The sequence below is a fragment of the Mauremys reevesii genome, linkage group 3 (genome assembly GCF_016161935.1).
Source record: "Mauremys reevesii isolate NIE-2019 linkage group 3, ASM1616193v1, whole genome shotgun sequence".
NCBI classification, from domain to species: domain Eukaryota; kingdom Metazoa; phylum Chordata; order Testudines; family Geoemydidae; genus Mauremys; species Mauremys reevesii.
Genome location: NC_052625.1, coordinates 73,576,020 through 73,592,802, shown reverse-complemented (window position 1 = coordinate 73,592,802; position 16,783 = coordinate 73,576,020). Strand labels below are relative to the sequence as shown.

The window sequence follows — 16,783 nt, the reverse complement described above, 5'->3', positions numbered from 1 at the left end:
GAAAAGAGCAGCAGCTTATCTGTTGGGAGAGGCAATGTGCCTGGTAGGGAAAGTTTGCAGGAGCCTAGGCAGCCTTGTGAGCTGATGGCTTTGTCTAATCAGCAGTTTGGGAAGGGAGGGATAGTGGAAGATGAGTGTCCCTGTCCCTTACCTGTTTCCTGTGTGGAGAAATGGGACAGTGAAGGGAATGTGCCTGTCTCTGTCAGGGGTATTGACTTGCCTATGAAGGGAGCTACCTCGGTCTCCAAGCAGTTGTCTGTGAACAGCCCTGTGTGCTGGGACAAGGGAAATGAGATCCCAAGCTGTGTGTCTGGTGAAGGAGAATGTGTCTCCGGCTCTTCTGTGTCTGTGGAGCAGACAGAAGGGGCCTGTCAGCCTGTAAGGGTGGAGGGTGATTCAGTTGTCTCGAAGTTGGTTGTAAATACAGCTAAAGCCCAGGAAGGAATAGTCCTGAGTTTGTGTCTGCTGGGGAGAATGGCACTGTGACTAGGTTGCATCCAGTTAGTGTCTTAGCAAAATCCCAGAGACCAGACAGTTCTGGTGCTTGTAGTTTGCCAGTTGCTAATGTGTGGTTGGAAAAGGGTGCAGCAACTCTGTCTGATCGGGGTGATACCCTAGCCAGGGCACAAGGAGAGCATGAAAGTGATTTAAGTGTGTTACCTACTGACAGTTTGACAACTTGTAGCAAGAAGGAAAAGATTCCTGAACTTGTTCATGGCCAAGGAAAGGAGACTGCTTCTGACCTGTTATCTAGAAAGTCTGTAGCATCTGTGGTTGCTCAGGGAAGTGTTCCTTTAGAGCAAGCCCTAGGTGAAGAGGGGAAGGGCAGAATTTCTGAGAGGGGTGAATTGCTGCTTAGAGAAGCTCCTAGGGAAAGGAATCCTCATGGTAGCCTGTGCAAGCAGTTTACTGCAACTGAAGGGTGTAAAAGTGATTTAATCAAGAAAGTTTCAGTTCCTAACAGCCAGAAATTTTCTGTTGTGAATGGATCCACTGACTTTCCTTTTGAGAGATCCAGTGTGGGCAGCTTTGAAAAGGTCTCAGGTGGAGTAGAAGCTGTTAAGGAAGTTGAGCAGCCCTATAACCACCTGGCTGTGTGTGGCCAGCTTGTTGGTGGGGAGACAATGCTGTTGGGACAGGAATGTCTCCATGCTGAATCTGTAAGTGAGCAGTCTGTGCTTCAGGATCTGAGGACAGATTCAGTTACTGGTGTTTCAGGGCAGAACAGTTGTATGGCTAAATGCTTGAGGAGGCAGGGAGAGCAAGCCAGCTCTCACCCTCAGACTCTTTGGATTTGTGTGGTATCTCTGTAAGACAAAGTCCAGCCGTGGAATCCATAGCAGCTAAGAAGTTAAAAGCTAGTGTCTGTGTTGATGCGAATTACTGGGCTGGCAGGGAGAAGAAAGACTTGCTAATGGCTGTTAGCACGGAGGGCCCACCCCATCAGCCAGTGATCTCTGTTAAGCAAGAGAAATCAGGGTTTAATCCTGAAGAACAAGAAGGAAAGAGAAGACTGAATTTTGCAAAGGAACCCAGGTTAACCTAAAAGGCCCAAACTCCAATGGTATTGAGCCAAGGGTGTGGCATGACAAACATGTTTGTAGATGGACACTTGCAATCAATTTGTTGTTATTGCTAATGCTAACTGTAACAATGTACAATGTGCCTAATCTTTGGAAAATCCCTTGAACATGTTGAAAGGAATACATGAAAACACACTTTATGTTAAAGGGCCTTGCTATACTGATGTTTCACAGTTAATGCCTGTAAACAGTGTTGGAACTTTTCACAGGGGAAAATACATTCCAGACCTGATGTGCTGTATGAGAGGGGAAACTGAGGCACACTACCATATTGCTTTCATGGCTAAATGCCAAGATTCCTGTTCTATGAACAACCTCAATATCTACATTGGTTTAATGTTAATTGGGTTCCAAACATTGGCCAAAGCTGGTATGGATAAAGTAGCTGTTTTCTTTAGCTCTTGGCAAGATCACATGAAACATACAGGAACCATGCTGAATTAGCTCACCAAGTTATACCTTAAGATTGTAAGGAGATTCATTCCTGTTATTGAACATGACTTTGATAAACCAGTTCGGTTATACACTGAGTACGGCCTCTAGCCCAACACTAGCTGTAGTGAGACAGACCCAAGGAACGGGGGCTCTTGGGATGCAGTCAGTGATGTTTTGTCATCCCTTCCTGCATCAATTTTGCGTTGGGGGTGTGACGTTATTGATATAAATTGGGACCATATAGAACATGGGTTGCAACCAAGGTCCTGCAGTGGCACCAAATCTTAGATAAAGGGGGTCATCTAAGGTGTCTAAGACCAGATTATGGGTTGCTGATTATAATTATGCTGTCTGTATGTCTGTATCATTTGTAGTTAAAGTTATAAGTATTGGCTCTGTAATGTCTATAGTTTGTATTCTGCTCTGCCTCTGGGAAGTGTCCCAGACAAGCTGATGTTAGCCCGGCATAGCTGGCTTGATGGCCCATTTAAAGAGCCATCAGCTACACAATTGACCCATGGAGAGAAGGCAGACACGCCTTGTGACTCAGCAGAGTATGCAGGGACTGGCTCATGTGACTCAAGGCTCCATTTTGCTGTAAATTTCCACAGTGAAGACAAAGGGATTCTTACACCTGGAAAAGTCTATATAAGCCTAATGCCTCATCTCCATCTTGTCTTCAATCCTGCTTCTGACCTCTGGAGGGACTTTGCTACAAACTGAAGCTCTGCACAAAGGACTGAAGGACCCATCCCAGTGGGGGATGTTTTCCAGAGACTCAATTTGAACCTGCAGTTTATGCCATCACTGCTGCAAGCCTGAACTAAGAACTTTGCCATTACTGTATGTAGTTGATTGCATTTAACCAATTCTACCTCTCATCTCTACCTTTTTCCCTTTGTAAATAAACCTTTAGATTTTAGATTCTAAAGGATTGGCAACAGCGTGATTTGTGGGTAAGATCTGATGTGTATATTGACCTGGGTCTGGGGCTTGGTCCTTTGGGATCGAGGGAACCTTTTTCTTTTATTGGGGTGTTGGTTTTCATAACCATTTATCCCCAGGACGAGTGCACTGGTGGTGATGCTGGGAGACTGGAGTGTCTAAGGAAATTGCTTGTGTGACTTGTGGTAAGCCAGTGGGGTGAGACCAAAGTCCTTTTTGTCTGGCTGGTTTGGTTTGCCTTAGAGGCGGAAAACCCCAGCCTAGGGCTGTGACTGCCCTGTTTAAGCAATTGGTCCTGATTTGGCACTCTCAGTTGGGTCCCGCCAGAATCGCTCCGTCACAGCGGCCAAGCTGGCCTGCGCCCCGTCGAAGCAAGACAGGGACTCGGGTGGGCGGCGTGCCCCAGCCGCCGCCGCGAGTGACGAGCAAGAGAGCGCCGGCAGCCCACCGCCCCTGCATCAGGGTGGCCGAGCAGTCCAAGGCGCTGCGTTAAGGTTGCAGTCTCCCCCGGAGACGTGGGTTCGAATCCCCCCCCCTGACAGTCCCTTCTCTGTCTGCGGTGGCGTGGCCCCGTGCGGTCGCCTCTTGGCGGCTGGGAGCCCAGGCCCCTTTTCTTGGCGCTAGGGAAGGGGCCGCGGGAGCGGGCCTCCGCTTGTGCTGCGCCCGAGCGTTGGCCTCTCGGCCGACAGCTACCGACGGGGCGTGCCGCAGGTCGTCAGGGTGGCCGAGCGGTCTAAGGCGCTGCGTTCAGGTCGCAGTCTCCTCCGGAGGCGTGGGTTCGAATCCCACCCCTGACAAGCCCTCTCTTTCCAGCCCCTCGGGGGTGCTTTTCCTTCGACTCCCACCCAAAGGGACCTTTTCCCAGCTTGGTCAGGGTGGCCGAGCGGTCCAAGGCGCTGCGTTTAGGCCGCAGTCTCCTCCGGAGGCGTGGGTTCGAATCCCACTCCTGACAGCCGCTTGCTGGGCTTTTGTTTCCTTGGGGCTGGCTTCGGTTCTTTTGGGGCAGGCAGTTGCTGTTGAGCTCGTGAGAGGCGGAGTTCCCCGCTTCCTCCCCTGGGACTTCGGGGAAAAGGGGCGGCCAAGCTGGCCTGCGCCCCGTCGAAGCAAGACAGGGACTCGGGTGGGCGGCGTGCCCCAGCCGCCGCCGCGAGTGACGAGCAAGAGAGCGCCGGCAGCCCTCCGCCCCTGCGTCAGGGTGGCCGAGCGGTCCAAGGCGCTGCGTTAAGGTCGCAGTCTCCCGGGCGTGGGTTCGAATCCCACCCCTGACAGTCCCTTCTCTGTCTGCGGTGGCGTGGCCCCGTGCGGTCGCCTCTTGTCGGCTGGGAGCCCAGGCCCCTTTTCTTGGCGCTAGGGAAGGGGCCGCGGGAGCGGGCCTCCGCTTGTGCTGCGCCCGAGCGTTGGCCTCTCGGCCGACAGCTACCGACGGGGCGTGCCGCAGGTCGTCAGGGTGGCCGAGCGGTCTAAGGCGCTGCGTTCAGGTCGCAGTCTCCTCCGGAGGCGTGGGTTCGAATCCCACCCCTGACAAGCCCTCTCTTTCCAGCCCCTCGGGGGTGCTTTTCCTTCGACTCCCACCCAAAGGGGTCCCTTCCCAGCTTGGTCAGGGTGGCCGAGCGGTCCAAGGCGCTGCGTTTAGGCCGCAGTCTCCTCCGGAGGCGTGGGTTCGAATCCCACTCCTGACAGCCGCTTGCTGGGCTTTTGTTTCCTTGGGGCTGGCTTCGGTTCTTTTGGGGCAGGCAGTTGCTGTTGAGCTCGTGAGAGGCGGAGTTCCCCGCTTCCTCCCCTGGGACTTCGGGGAAAAGGGGCGGCCAAGCTGGCCTGCGCCCCGTCGAAGCAAGACAGGGACTCGGGTGGGCGGCGTGCCCCAGCCGCCGCCGCGAGTGACGAGCAAGAGAGCGCCGGCAGCCCACCGCCCCTGCGTCAGGGTGGCCGAGCGGTCCAAGGCGCTGCGTTAAGGTCGCAGTCTCCCCCGGAGACGTGGGTTCGAATCCCACCCCTGACAGTCCCTTCTCTGTCTGCGGTGGCGTGGCCCCGTGCGGTCGCCTCTTGGCGGCTGGGAGCCCAGGCCCCTTTTCTTGGCGCTAGGGAAGGGGCCGCGGGAGCGGGCCTCCGCTTGTGCTGCGCCCGAGCGTTGGCCTCTCGGCCGACAGCTACCGACGGGGCGTGCCGCAGGTCGTCAGGGTGGCCGAGCGGTCTAAGGCGCTGCGTTCAGGTCGCAGTCTCCTCCGGAGGCGTGGGTTCGAATCCCACTCCTGACAGCCGCTTGCTGGGCTTTTGTTTCCTTGGGGCTGGCTTCGGTTCTTTTGGGGCAGGCGGTTGCTGTTGAGCTCGTGAGAGGCGGAGTTCCCTGTGACGTTATTGATATAAATTGGGACCATATAGAACATGGGTTGCAACCAAGGTCCTGCAGTGGCACCAAATCTTAGATAAAGGGGGTCATCTAAGGTGTCGAAGACCAGATTATGGGTTGCTGATTATAATTATGCTGTCTATATGTCTGTATCATTTGTAGTTAAAGTTATAAGTATTGGCTCTGTAATGTCTATAGTTTGTATTCTGCTCTGCCTCTGGGAAGTGTCCCAGACAAGCTGATGTTAGCCCGGCATAGCTGGCTTGATGGCCCATTAAAGAGCCATCAGCTACACAATTGACCCATGGAGAGAAGGCAGACACGCCTTGTGACTCAGCGAAGTATGCAGGGACTGGCCCATGTGACTCCAGACTCCATATTTTTGCTGTAAATTTCCACAGTGAAGACAAAGAGATTCTTACACCTGGAAAAGTCTATATAAGCCTGATGCTTCATCTCCATCTTGTCTTCAATCCTGCTTCTGACCTCTGGAGGAACTTTGCTACAAACTGAAGCTCTACACTAGGGACTGAGGACCCATCCCAGCGGGGGATGCATTCCAGAGACTTAAATTGAACCTGCAGTTTACTCCAGCACTGCTGCAAGCCTGAACTAAGAACTTTGCCATTACTGTATGTAATTGATTCCATTTAACCAATTCTACCTCTCTTCTCTACCTTTTTCCCTTTGTAAATAAACCTTTAGATTTTAGATTCTAAAGGATTGGCAACAGCGTGATTTGTGGGTAAGATCTGATGTGTATATTGACCAGGGTCTGGGGCTTGGTCCTTTGGGATTGAGAGAACCTTTTTCTTTTATTGGGGTGTTGGTTTTCATAACCATTTATCCCCAGGACGAGTGCACTGGTGGTGATACTGGGAGACTGGAGTGTCTAAGGAAATTGCTTGTGTGACTTGTGGTAAGCCAGTGGGGTGAGACCAAAGTCCTTTTTGTCTGGCTGGTTTGGTTTGCCTTAGAGGTGGAAAAAAACCCAGCCTAGGGCTGTAACTGCCCTGTTTGAGCAATTGGTCCTGATTTGGCACTCTCAGTTGGGTCCCGCCAGAATCGCTCCGTCACAGTGGCGTAGTCGTGCTAGGATCCACAGAACCAGGTCAATTAAGCTTTGGGTCAGAACCCCATGCTATCCAAATTTTAACTTTGGGATTGAGAGTTTGGTTGGTTAAATATCAGTGACCATGAGACAGAAAGCATCAGGAAAAGCAAGGAAACTGCAAGCCTTGAGAGACAGCCTGCAGTTTGATTATGAGCAAGAACTGGCAAAAATTTGAATGGAAGAGAGGCAAGTCTTGGCCCAGCTGGAGAAAGAGGCGGCTGAGAGAAAGAGACAGGCAGCTGAGAGAAAGAGAGAGGCTGCTAAGAGAGAAGAAAAAGCTCGTAAGGGACATCTAGAGCTGCTGGCTGCTGAGGAGGAGACTCGCAAGGTGCAGCAGGAGACTCACAAAATGCAACAAGAAACTGCTAGACTCCAGCTCCAAGTCAAAAAAGCAAGGGAAGAACGGCAGAGACTGTATCCTCTTGAAAATCCGGTTTGTAACAATGTTGGTATGTGGTATAACTCTGAGCAGTTGTCTGGGGGTAACCAAATGTACCCCAACAATGCCACCTTTTATGTCAATGCTGTTACTGTGTGTTCAGTAGGGGGTGGCCCCATAAATTGTGCCAGTGCTATGGATGGGAATGGTAATGGAAAATTCATAGAGTGTGTAAAAGTCAATGGTAAAAGCTGTTTAGGGCAAATTATGGCTTCTAACATCACTCTTGTTAAAGCAGATCTGGTCAAAGAGGAAGATTATTTAACAAATCAGAGTGTGAATGTTGTGATCCTCTGTGAGTTTACTGTCCGTGTGCCTTTAGCTAGAATCCACCTTGAGTGGAATGGGGCTCAGCATGAAGTGATAGCTGGCGTCAGGAAGTTATTGCCTGAAGATCTTTTAATTGGGGAGAATGTTACAGCTTTGTTCAGTCCAGGTAGCCAGTCACAGGAGAGGAATAATCTTAAACCTGTGTCTATTGTGAGCAAGGATTTGCCTGAGGTGGGTTGCTCCAAAGGTTTGTCTGTGCAAAAAAGCAGCTTGTCTGGGAATGAAGTTTCTGAATGTCTGTCTGATGTCTCAGAAGTTAATCTGGAGTTAGATGAAGAGCAGAAAGATCTCATTGGTGAGGAAAATGTTTCTCAGGAGCAGATTAAAGTAGATGGTCAGGTTAAAGCCCTAACTGAGGAAGGAGAGGGTAAATTTGTAATGGGTAATGAATTGTTGGCTAGTGCAGCTTGTAGAAGTAAACCTGAAATGGGTAACTGTGATTTGCTAAAAGTAGCTCAGTGTAGTGAAATGAGCAGCAGCTTATCTGTTGGGAGAGGCAATGTGCCTGGTAAGGAAAGTTTGGAGGAGCCTAGGCAGCCTTGTGAGCTGATGGCTTCGTCTAATCAGCAGTTTGGGAAGGGAGGGATAGTGGAAGATGAGTGTCCATATCCCTTACCTGTTTCCTGTGTGGAGAAATGTGACAGTGAAGGGAATGTGCCTGTCTCTGTCAGGGGTATTGACTTGCCTATGAAGGGAGCTACCTCGGTCTCCAAGCAGTTGTCTGTGAACAGCCCTGTGTGCTGGGACAAGGGAAATGAGATCCCAAGCTGTGTGTCTGGTGAAGGAGAATGTGTCTCCGACTCTTCTGTGTCTGTGGAGCAGACAGAAGGGGCCTTTCAGCCTGTGATGGTTGAGGGTGATTCAGTTGTCTCGGAGTTGGTTGTAAATACAGCTAAAGCCCAGGAAGGGAATAGTCCTGAGTTTGTGTCTGCTGGGGAGAATGGCACTGTGACTAGGTTGCATCCAGTTAGTGTCATAGCAAGGTCCCAAAGACCAGACAGTTCTGGTGCTTGTAGTTTGCCAGTTGCTAATGTGTGGTTGGAAAAGGGTGCAGCAACTCTGTCTGATCAGGGTGATACCCTAGCCAGGGCACAAGGAGAGCATGAAAGTGATTTAAGTGTGTTACTTACTGACAGTTTGACAACTTGTAGCAAGAAGGAAAAGATTCCTGAACTTGTTCATGGCCAAGGGAAGGAGACTGCTTCTGACCTGTTATCTAGAAAGTCTGTAGGTGTGCCTAAAAGGGGATTGTGTAGAAATCCGCCTGTGGGGCCTGAAGTGAGTCTAAGTGTAGGTGAGACCCAGAAAGCGGCTGTGGTTGCTCAGGGAAGTGTTCCTGTAGAGCAAGCCCTAGGTGGAGAGGGGAAGGGCAGAATTTCTGTGAGGGGTGAATTGCTGCTTAGAGAAGCTCCTAGGGAAAGGAATCCTCATGGTAGCCTGTGCAAGCAGTTTACTGCAACTGAAGGGTGTAAAAGTGATTTAATCAGGGAAGTTTCAGTTCCTAACAGCCAGAAATTTTCTGTTGTGAATGGATCCACTGACTTTCCTTTTGAAAGATCCAGTGTGGGCGGCTTTAAAAAGGTCTCAGGTGGAGTAGAAGCTGTTAAGGAAGTTGAGCAGCCCTATAACCACCTGGCTGTGTGTAGCCAGCTTGTTGGGGAGACAATGCTGTTGGGACAGGAATGTCTCCATGCTGAATCGGTAAGTGAGCAGTCTGTGCTTCAGGATCTGAGGACAGATTCAGTTACTGGTTTTTCAAAGCAGAACAGTTTTATGGCTGAATGCTTGAGGAGGCAGGGGAGAGCAAGCCAGCTCTCACCCTCAGACTCTTTGGATTTGTGTGGTATCTCTGTAAGACAAAGTCCAGCCGTGGAATCCATAGCAGCTAAGAAGTTAAAAGCTAGTGTCTGTGTTGATGCGAATTACTTGGCTGGCAGGGAGAAGAAAGACTTGATAATAGCTGTTAGCACAGAGGGCCCACCCCATCAGCCGGTGATCTCTGTTAAGCAAGAGAAATCAGGGTTTAATCCTGAACAAGAAGGAAAGAGAAGACTGAATTTTGCAAAGGGAACCCACAGGTTAACCCTAAAAGGCCCAAACTCCAATAGTATTGAGCCAAGGGTGTGGCATGACAAACATGTTTGTAGATGGACACTTGCAATCAATTTGTTGTTATTGCTAATGCTAACTGTAACAATGTATAATGTGCCTAATCTTTTGGAAAATCCCTTGAACATGTTGAAAGGAATACATGAAAACACACTTTATGTTAAAGGGCCTTGCTATACTGATGTTTCACAGTTAATGCCTGTAAACAGTGTTGGAACTTTTCACAGGGGAAAATACATTCCAGACCTGATGTGCTGTATGAAAGGGGAGACTGAGGCACACTACCATACTGCTTTCATGGCTAAATGCCAAGATTCCTGTTCTATGAACAACATCAATATCTACATTGGTGTAATGTTAATTGGGTTCCAAACATTGGCCAAAGCTGGTATGGATAAAGTAGCTGTTTTCTTTAGCTCTTGGCAAGATCACATGAAACATACAGGAACCATGCTGCAAAAGCTAACCAAGTTATACCTTGAGTTTGTAAGGAGAGTCATTCATGTTATTGAACATGACTTTGATAAACCATTTCGGTTATACCCTGGTACGGCCGCTAGCCCAACACTAGCTGTAGTGAGACAGACCCAAGGAAAGGGGGCTCTTGGGATGCAGTCAGTGATGTTTTGTCATCCCTTCCTGCATCAATTTTGCGTTGGGGGTGTGACGTTATTGATATAAATTGGGACCATATAGAACATGGGTTGCAACCAAGGTCCTGCAGTGGCACCAAATCTTAGATAAAGGGGGTCATCTAAGGTGTCGAAGACCAGATTATGGGTTGCTGATTATAATTATGCTGTCTATATGTCTGTATCATTTGTAGTTAAAGTTATAAGTATTGGCTCTGTAATGTCTATAGTTTGTATTCTGCTCTGCCTCTGGGAAGTGTCCCAGACAAGCTGATGTTAGCCCGGCATAGCTGGCTTGATGGCCCATTAAAGAGCCATCAGCTACACAATTGACCCATGGAGAGAAGGCAGACACGCCTTGTGACTCAGCGAAGTATGCAGGGACTGGCCCATGTGACTCCAGACTCCATATTTTTGCTGTCAATTTCCACAGTGAAGACAAAGAGATTCTTACACCTGGAAAAGTCTATATAAGCCTGATGCTTCATCTCCATCTTGTCTTCAATCCTGCTTCTGACCTCTGGAGGAACTTTGCTACAAACTGAAGCTCTACACTAGGGACTGAGGACCCATCCCAGCGGGGGATGCATTCCAGAGACTTAAATTGAACCTGCAGTTTACTCCAGCACTGCTGCAAGCCTGAACTAAGAACTTTGCCATTACTGTATGTAATTGATTCCATTTAACCAATTCTACCTCTCTTCTCTACCTTTTTCCCTTTGTAAATAAACCTTTAGATTTTAGATTCTAAAGGATTGGCAACAGCGTGATTTGTGGGTAAGATCTGATGTGTATATTGACCAGGGTCTGGGGCTTGGTCCTTTGGGATTGAGAGAACCTTTTTCTTTTATTGGGGTGTTGGTTTTCATAACCATTTATCCCCAGGACGAGTGCACTGGTGGTGATACTGGGAGACTGGAGTGTCTAAGGAAATTGCTTGTGTGACTTGTGGTAAGCCAGTGGGGTGAGACCAAAGTCCTTTTGTCTGGCTGGTTTGGTTTGCCTTAGAGGTGGAAAAACCCCAGCCTAGGGCTGTAACTGCCCTGTTTGAGCAATTGGTCCTGATTTGGCACTCTCAGTTGGGTCCCGCCAGAATCGCTCCGTCACATTCCCCGCTTCCTCCCCTGGGACTTCGGGGAAAAGGGGCGGCCAAGCTGGCCTGCGCCCCGTCGAAGCAAGACAGGGACTCGGGTGGGCGGCGTGCCCCAGCCGCCGCCGCGAGTGACGAGCAAGAGAGCGCCGGCAGCCCACCGCCCCTGCGTCAGGGTGGCCGAGCGGTCCAAGGCGCTGCATTAAGGTCGCAGTCTCCCCCGGAGGCGTGGGTTCGAATCCCACCCCTGACAGTCCCTTCTCTGTCTGCGGTGGCGTGGCCCCGTGCGGTCGCCTCTTGTCGGCTGGGAGCCCAGGCCCCTTTTCTTGGCGCTAGGGAAGGGGCCGCGGGAGCGGGCCTCCGCTTGTGCTGCGCCCGAGCGTTGGCCTCTCGGCCGACAGCTACCGACGGGGCGTGCCGCAGGTCGTCAGGGTGGCCGAGCGGTCTAAGGCGCTGCGTTCAGGTCGCAGTCTCCTCCGGAGGCGTGGGTTCGAATCCCACCCCTGACAAGCCCTCTCTTTCCAGCCCCTCGGGGGTGCTTTTCCTTCGACTCCCACCCAAAGGGGCCCCCTCCCAGCTTGGTCAGGGTAGCCGAGCGGTCCAAGGTGCTGCGTTTAGGCCGCAGTCTCCTCCGGAGGCGTGGGTTCGAATCCCACTCCTGACAGCCGCTTGCTGGGCTTTTGTTTCCTTGGGGCTGGCTTCGGTTCTTTTGGGGCGGGCGGTTGCTGTTGAGCTCGTGAGAGGCGGAGTTCCCCGCTTCCTCCCCTGGGACTTCGGGGAAAAGGGGCGGCCAAGCTGGCCTGCGCCCCGTCGAAGCAAGACAGGGACTCGGGTGGGCGGCGTGCCCCAGCCGCCGCCGCGAGTGACGAGCAAGAGAGCGCCGGCAGCCCACCGCCCCTGTGTCAGGGTGGCCGAGCGGTCCAAGGCACTGCGTTAAGGTCGCAGTCTCATCTGGAGACGTGGGTTCGAATCCCACCCCTGACAGTCCCTTCTCTGACTGTGGTTGCGTGGCCCCGTGCGGTTGCCTCTTGGCGGCTGGGAGCTCAGGCCCCTTTTCTTGGCGCTAGGGAAGGGTCCTCGGGAGCAGGCCTCCGCTTGTGCTGCACCCGAGCGTTGGCCTCTCGGCCGACAGCTACCGACGGGGCGTGCCGCAGGTCGTCAGGGTGGCCGAGCGGTCTAAGGCGCTGCATTCAGGTCGCAGTCTCCTCCGGAGGCGTGGGTTCAAATCCCACCCCTGACAAGCCCTCTCTTTCCAGCCCCCTGTGGCGGGGGTGCTTTTTCTTCGACTCCTACCTTGGAGAAAAATTATTCTTTCAGATTTAATTCCCCAGATTATGCTCTCTTTTCATGTGTGGAACTTTTTTTCCACTGAGAATGGGATTCCTGGGTGTTCCATGCATGGAAGGAAAGCAGAATGTTGGGCTTCACAGTTAGTGGATGAATTAAAGGTGAATAGGTTGCCCTAAGGATACAATATAATAGATTATTACTTTAATATTCTGATTTTACACCATGTGCTTCCAAGTTCATATATGCAGATAGCTTCATCAATAATTTGATGTGGAGCATGCTAAACAGAAATTGTGATTTTGGACTGTTCACAATAAACTTGTGATATGTAACACTCTCCAAATGATCCTTATAGCAATGGAAATGAATTCCACTCAGCACGAACAGCAAGAGCTGCTAACTAAAGGTCTCTAACGTGGGTCTGTTAAGACAGAGTGAAAAAGCAATTAATGAGATGATGTACTTTTTTTTTAAGCTCCTTAATGTGAGACAGCTGTTGTTTAACACTTATCTGCAGATAACAGATGCCAGGAATAACAGCTACTGCAACTAAGTATGGGTGACTAACTGTCATTGCTTTTATGGCAATACCCAACATGCCTTACCAAAAAAAAAAAAAATCTTACATTTTTATGGCGCCTATAACCTAATTAGAGGAATAGCCGCAAGCTGCTAATCTTGTATGTTTGGAGACAGTATCTGCATCACACTGAGGAGCAAAGAAGATCTTATGAAGAATTTCCAGCAGAGAAACAGCCCAGACAAGGTAGCATGTCATATGCAAACAGGAGCCAGGTGTTTAACATAATTTTCTCTGTATTGTTATGCCTAGTGTGTATCCATGTAGCCTGAAGCTCTAGGGAGATAGCAGCTCTCTGCTTCCATCTGTTGGTGAGCAGCGGGAGGAATGGCCACTGTGCTACTTCACCTGTATAAACTATTTACCCAGGACTCTAGACTCATCTATTGTTGAATAGGAGGAAGTATGGCTACAGAGAGAGTTTCATCTGTACAGGCTTTTGTAACAAAGCAGCCTCTGGCAGGACACAACTGAGAGTATCAATTCAGGACAAATTGCTTAGAACAGGGCAGTTACAGCCCAAAGCTGCAGTTCCTTTACTATTAAGGCACGCCGAACCAGCCTGTCCCTGCCTACAGGTATATGGGATCTTGGGGAGCAATTACCACACGGGTGGGGTGCAAATTAATTTCTTTATTAAAGGAAAAAGGGAGCGGTGAGAATTTAACAATGAAATACGATGGGATGGGGTGTATAGGGTGTTTACAATAGACAATGATGGTGGGGGGGGTTCTTATTAAACAGTGTAGGGTGTTCTAACAGTGGGGTAATGTAAGTGGGGTTTAGCACAATGGGATACAGTACAGTTAATAAGCAACTCAACTTTATATAGGAACAGCTCTAGATACAATGTGGAATGTAAAACATACCAAAAGGAAATGCAAAATAAAATAGTAGCTTCTATATAGAATGGTCAACAATCTTAGATAGAATGTATTAAGTGGTTGGTGGCCTTATACACAATGTAACACAATAGTATTAATGCAAATACAAAGTATATCAGAAAGGTGGAAGTAATATGTGAATCACAGTGCAATAATACACTATGGATGATAAGAGAAATTATGCAGTGTAGACTTAATTTGTGAGGCTGTGATAGCAAGAGTGTACCCAAAGGCTGGGTCAAGAAACAGGAGGGGGGCGGGAAATGATAGTGGCAACTGACGAGAGATGCAGCTGCAAGCAGTGAGAGATTCTGAAGCCCTGTGAGGTAAGGACAACAGAGCAGTGTGTGTGGGGCGGAGGGGGGGTTGGGAAGTTCAGCTGGTGATGCAGACGTGGGGGAGAAAGCAGCAAGGAGTTTGGGAAATTCAGAGGGTGATGCAGATGCAGGGGAAAAAAGCAACAAGGGGTTTGGGAAGTTCAGAGGGTGATGCAGACACAGGGGAAAAAAGCAGCAAGGAGTTTGAGAAGTTCAGAGGTGATGCAGACACAGGGGGAAAAAAGCAGCAAGGGGTTTGGGAAGTTCAGAGGTGATGCAGACAAAGGGGAAAAAAGCAGCAAGGGGTTTGGGAAGTTCAGAGGGGGAGATTGGAACAGCAAGAACCTTATCTATCCTCTAACTTAATCAAACTTATATAAAATGACAAGCAGCTTCTACAAAGTAACAGAACAGGTACAGAATACAATCAGGCAATGACTTTTTAAAATCTATCTTAACCAATGACTAGGCAAAACAAGAAATATCACAATTCTACGCAAACTGCAACAAGCAGCTATATGGAGCAACAAAACAACAAACTATAGCAAGGCAGGTGAGACTTACAAGCTTTACAATCTTAACAAACTATGACTTATTAAACTAAAGAAACAAAACCTATGGTGCACCTTATGCTATGGGGAAGTTACAGAGGGCAGAGTGGTATGTGCCCCAGGATACAGCTCCCAAGGCAGCCCCCAAGGAAGCCAAGGGAGGTGGCTGCAGCAGTAGATACAGCTGAAAACCGTGAGTCCAGGGCAAAGCCCACAGGAGCAGAGCTTAGCAGCAGCACCAACTTACTTTTAGTGGCAGAGTGCCACAGAATTTAAGAGAGAGGTTTTAAATCACAGACCAAGGTTTAGCTTGAGTCTATGTGCTGGGCAGACAGAGCCAGCAGCCAGGATAGCGGGGGAGTAAGAGAGGTTTTTAGGACACAGACCAAGGTTTAGCTTGAGTCTGTGTGCTGGGGAGACAGAGCCAGCAGCTAAAATAATAAAATAAAAGTATAGAAAGTTTCACAGAGGGATTCTTACCATCCCACAAGGCAGCAGCAGAGGCAGAAGCAGCAAGAACATCAGAAGGCTCGGTACAGTCTTGATAATCAGGAGATCTCTCAGGCAGCAATTCGTTCTTCATGGGGGGGATTCAAAAACGGGGGTATGCTCAAAAATAAAACGAGAGCGGAGAAAGGACCCCCAGAACCCCTGGTTGATCAGACCAGGCAGCAATGCAAGAACCTTTCTGAAGTCTGTTCAAAAAATGTCTGTTTTTAAAGGCAAACCCTGGCAGCTTCCCGCCAGTAACTCTGATTGGCTCCCCCTCTTACAGGGAGGAAGGAGGCAGAGAAAAACTGGAGGCAGCCACAGAGGCATGTTTGGACTAGCCCTGAGCCCAGAGGTATGACTCATGCCCAGGATCTTAAAAACACAATAGGTCTCGCAGCTCTGGACAGTGGCCACCCTACACCAAGCCCAGGTTTTAACAAGGTGGCCATCCCTTTGAGAAGGGCAATGGCTTTTGTTAAACAACTTATGGGGCCCTCCCTTTGAGAAGGGCAGAGGCCCTGGTAAACAACTTAACAGCCAGGGAGGGGTGGCCACAGAGGAGAACAAGAACAAAATGGAGTAAGGGGACAGCTTTAAGAAACAAAATGGAGCTGTAACAGACACAGCCAAGCAGAGAGGACTTCTGTTTTACCACATGGGCTAACTGGAAGTCATACAAGCAATTCCCTCAGATACTCCAGTTTCCCAATATCACCACTGGTGCCACTCATTATGGGGACAAATGGTTATGAAAACCAATATCCCAGTAAAAGAAAAAAAAGGTTCTCCCAATCCCAAAGGTCCAAGTCCCAGACCCAGGTCAATATACAAATCAGATCTTACCCACAAATCATGCTGTTGCCAATCCTTTAGAATCTAACATCTAAAGGTTTATTCATAAAAAGAAAGAAATATAGCTGAAAGCGAAAATCGGTTAAATGGAATCAATTACATACAGTAATGGGAAAGTTCTTGGTTCAGGCTTGTAGCAGTGATGAAATAAACTGCAGGTTCAAATCAAGTCTTTGGAGTACATCCACAGGTTTGGATGGGTCACTCAGTCCATTGTTTAGAGCTTCAGTTTGTAGCAAAGTTCCTCCAGCGGTAAGAAGTAGGATTGAAGACAAAATGAAGATGATGCAGCTGCCTTTTATAGTCCTTTTGCCATGTCAAAGGATCCCTTTGTTCTTACTGTGGAAAATCACAGCAGCAATGTGGAGTTTGGAGTCACCAGTGGAAGTCACATGTCCATGCATAACTCAGTTCTTTACAGGCTGACGCCATTGTTTACATGTTAGTTTGAATGTTCCCAGGGAGGCTACTCATATGTGGATTGGAGTCTCCTAAGGTCCATTGTCAGTTAAGTGTTTCTTGATTGGGCACTTAATCTGAAGAGTACCTTCTCAATAAGATGGCCATATGTTTCACTGGTTCTACTTAGAACCAAACACATGGCGATGCAAGTATATAGCTAATATTCGTAACTTCAAATACAAAACTGATACACACACAGAGACAGCATAATCATAACCAGCAAATTACAATCTTTTCATAGACACCTTACTTGACCTCCTTTGTACAAGATTTGGTGCAACTATAGGACCTTGGTTGCAACAATGATCTAGACGGTCACAGTTCATGCCAA

General features: G+C 49.1%; 12 non-coding genes across 12 annotated transcripts; all 12 read left to right on the top strand.

Moving 5' to 3' along the window:
* The first annotated feature begins 3,677 nt into the window (after positions 1-3,677).
* TRNAL-CAG lies at positions 3,678-3,760 on the top strand. The gene has a single exon. It is a non-coding gene; the product is annotated as a tRNA-Leu (tRNA).
* Positions 3,761-3,832: 72 nt separating this feature from the next.
* Positions 3,833-3,915, top strand: TRNAL-UAG. Its single transcript has one exon. It is a non-coding gene; the product is annotated as a tRNA-Leu (tRNA).
* Positions 3,916-4,152: 237 nt separating this feature from the next.
* On the top strand, positions 4,153-4,231 carry TRNAL-AAG. The gene has a single exon. It is a non-coding gene; the product is annotated as a tRNA-Leu (tRNA).
* Positions 4,232-4,404: 173 nt separating this feature from the next.
* Positions 4,405-4,487, top strand: TRNAL-CAG. Its single transcript has one exon. It is a non-coding gene; the product is annotated as a tRNA-Leu (tRNA).
* Positions 4,488-4,559: 72 nt separating this feature from the next.
* On the top strand, positions 4,560-4,642 carry TRNAL-UAG. Its single transcript has one exon. It is a non-coding gene; the product is annotated as a tRNA-Leu (tRNA).
* A 237-nt stretch (positions 4,643-4,879) lies between these two features.
* TRNAL-AAG lies at positions 4,880-4,962 on the top strand. Its single transcript has one exon. It is a non-coding gene; the product is annotated as a tRNA-Leu (tRNA).
* A 173-nt stretch (positions 4,963-5,135) lies between these two features.
* TRNAL-CAG lies at positions 5,136-5,218 on the top strand. Its single transcript has one exon. It is a non-coding gene; the product is annotated as a tRNA-Leu (tRNA).
* Positions 5,219-11,194: 5,976 nt separating this feature from the next.
* On the top strand, positions 11,195-11,277 carry TRNAL-AAG. The gene has a single exon. It is a non-coding gene; the product is annotated as a tRNA-Leu (tRNA).
* A 173-nt stretch (positions 11,278-11,450) lies between these two features.
* TRNAL-CAG lies at positions 11,451-11,533 on the top strand. The gene has a single exon. It is a non-coding gene; the product is annotated as a tRNA-Leu (tRNA).
* A 72-nt stretch (positions 11,534-11,605) lies between these two features.
* Positions 11,606-11,688, top strand: TRNAL-UAG. Its single transcript has one exon. It is a non-coding gene; the product is annotated as a tRNA-Leu (tRNA).
* A 237-nt stretch (positions 11,689-11,925) lies between these two features.
* TRNAL-AAG lies at positions 11,926-12,008 on the top strand. Its single transcript has one exon. It is a non-coding gene; the product is annotated as a tRNA-Leu (tRNA).
* Positions 12,009-12,181: 173 nt separating this feature from the next.
* On the top strand, positions 12,182-12,264 carry TRNAL-CAG. Its single transcript has one exon. It is a non-coding gene; the product is annotated as a tRNA-Leu (tRNA).
* The last annotated feature ends 4,519 nt before the right edge of the window (positions 12,265-16,783 follow it).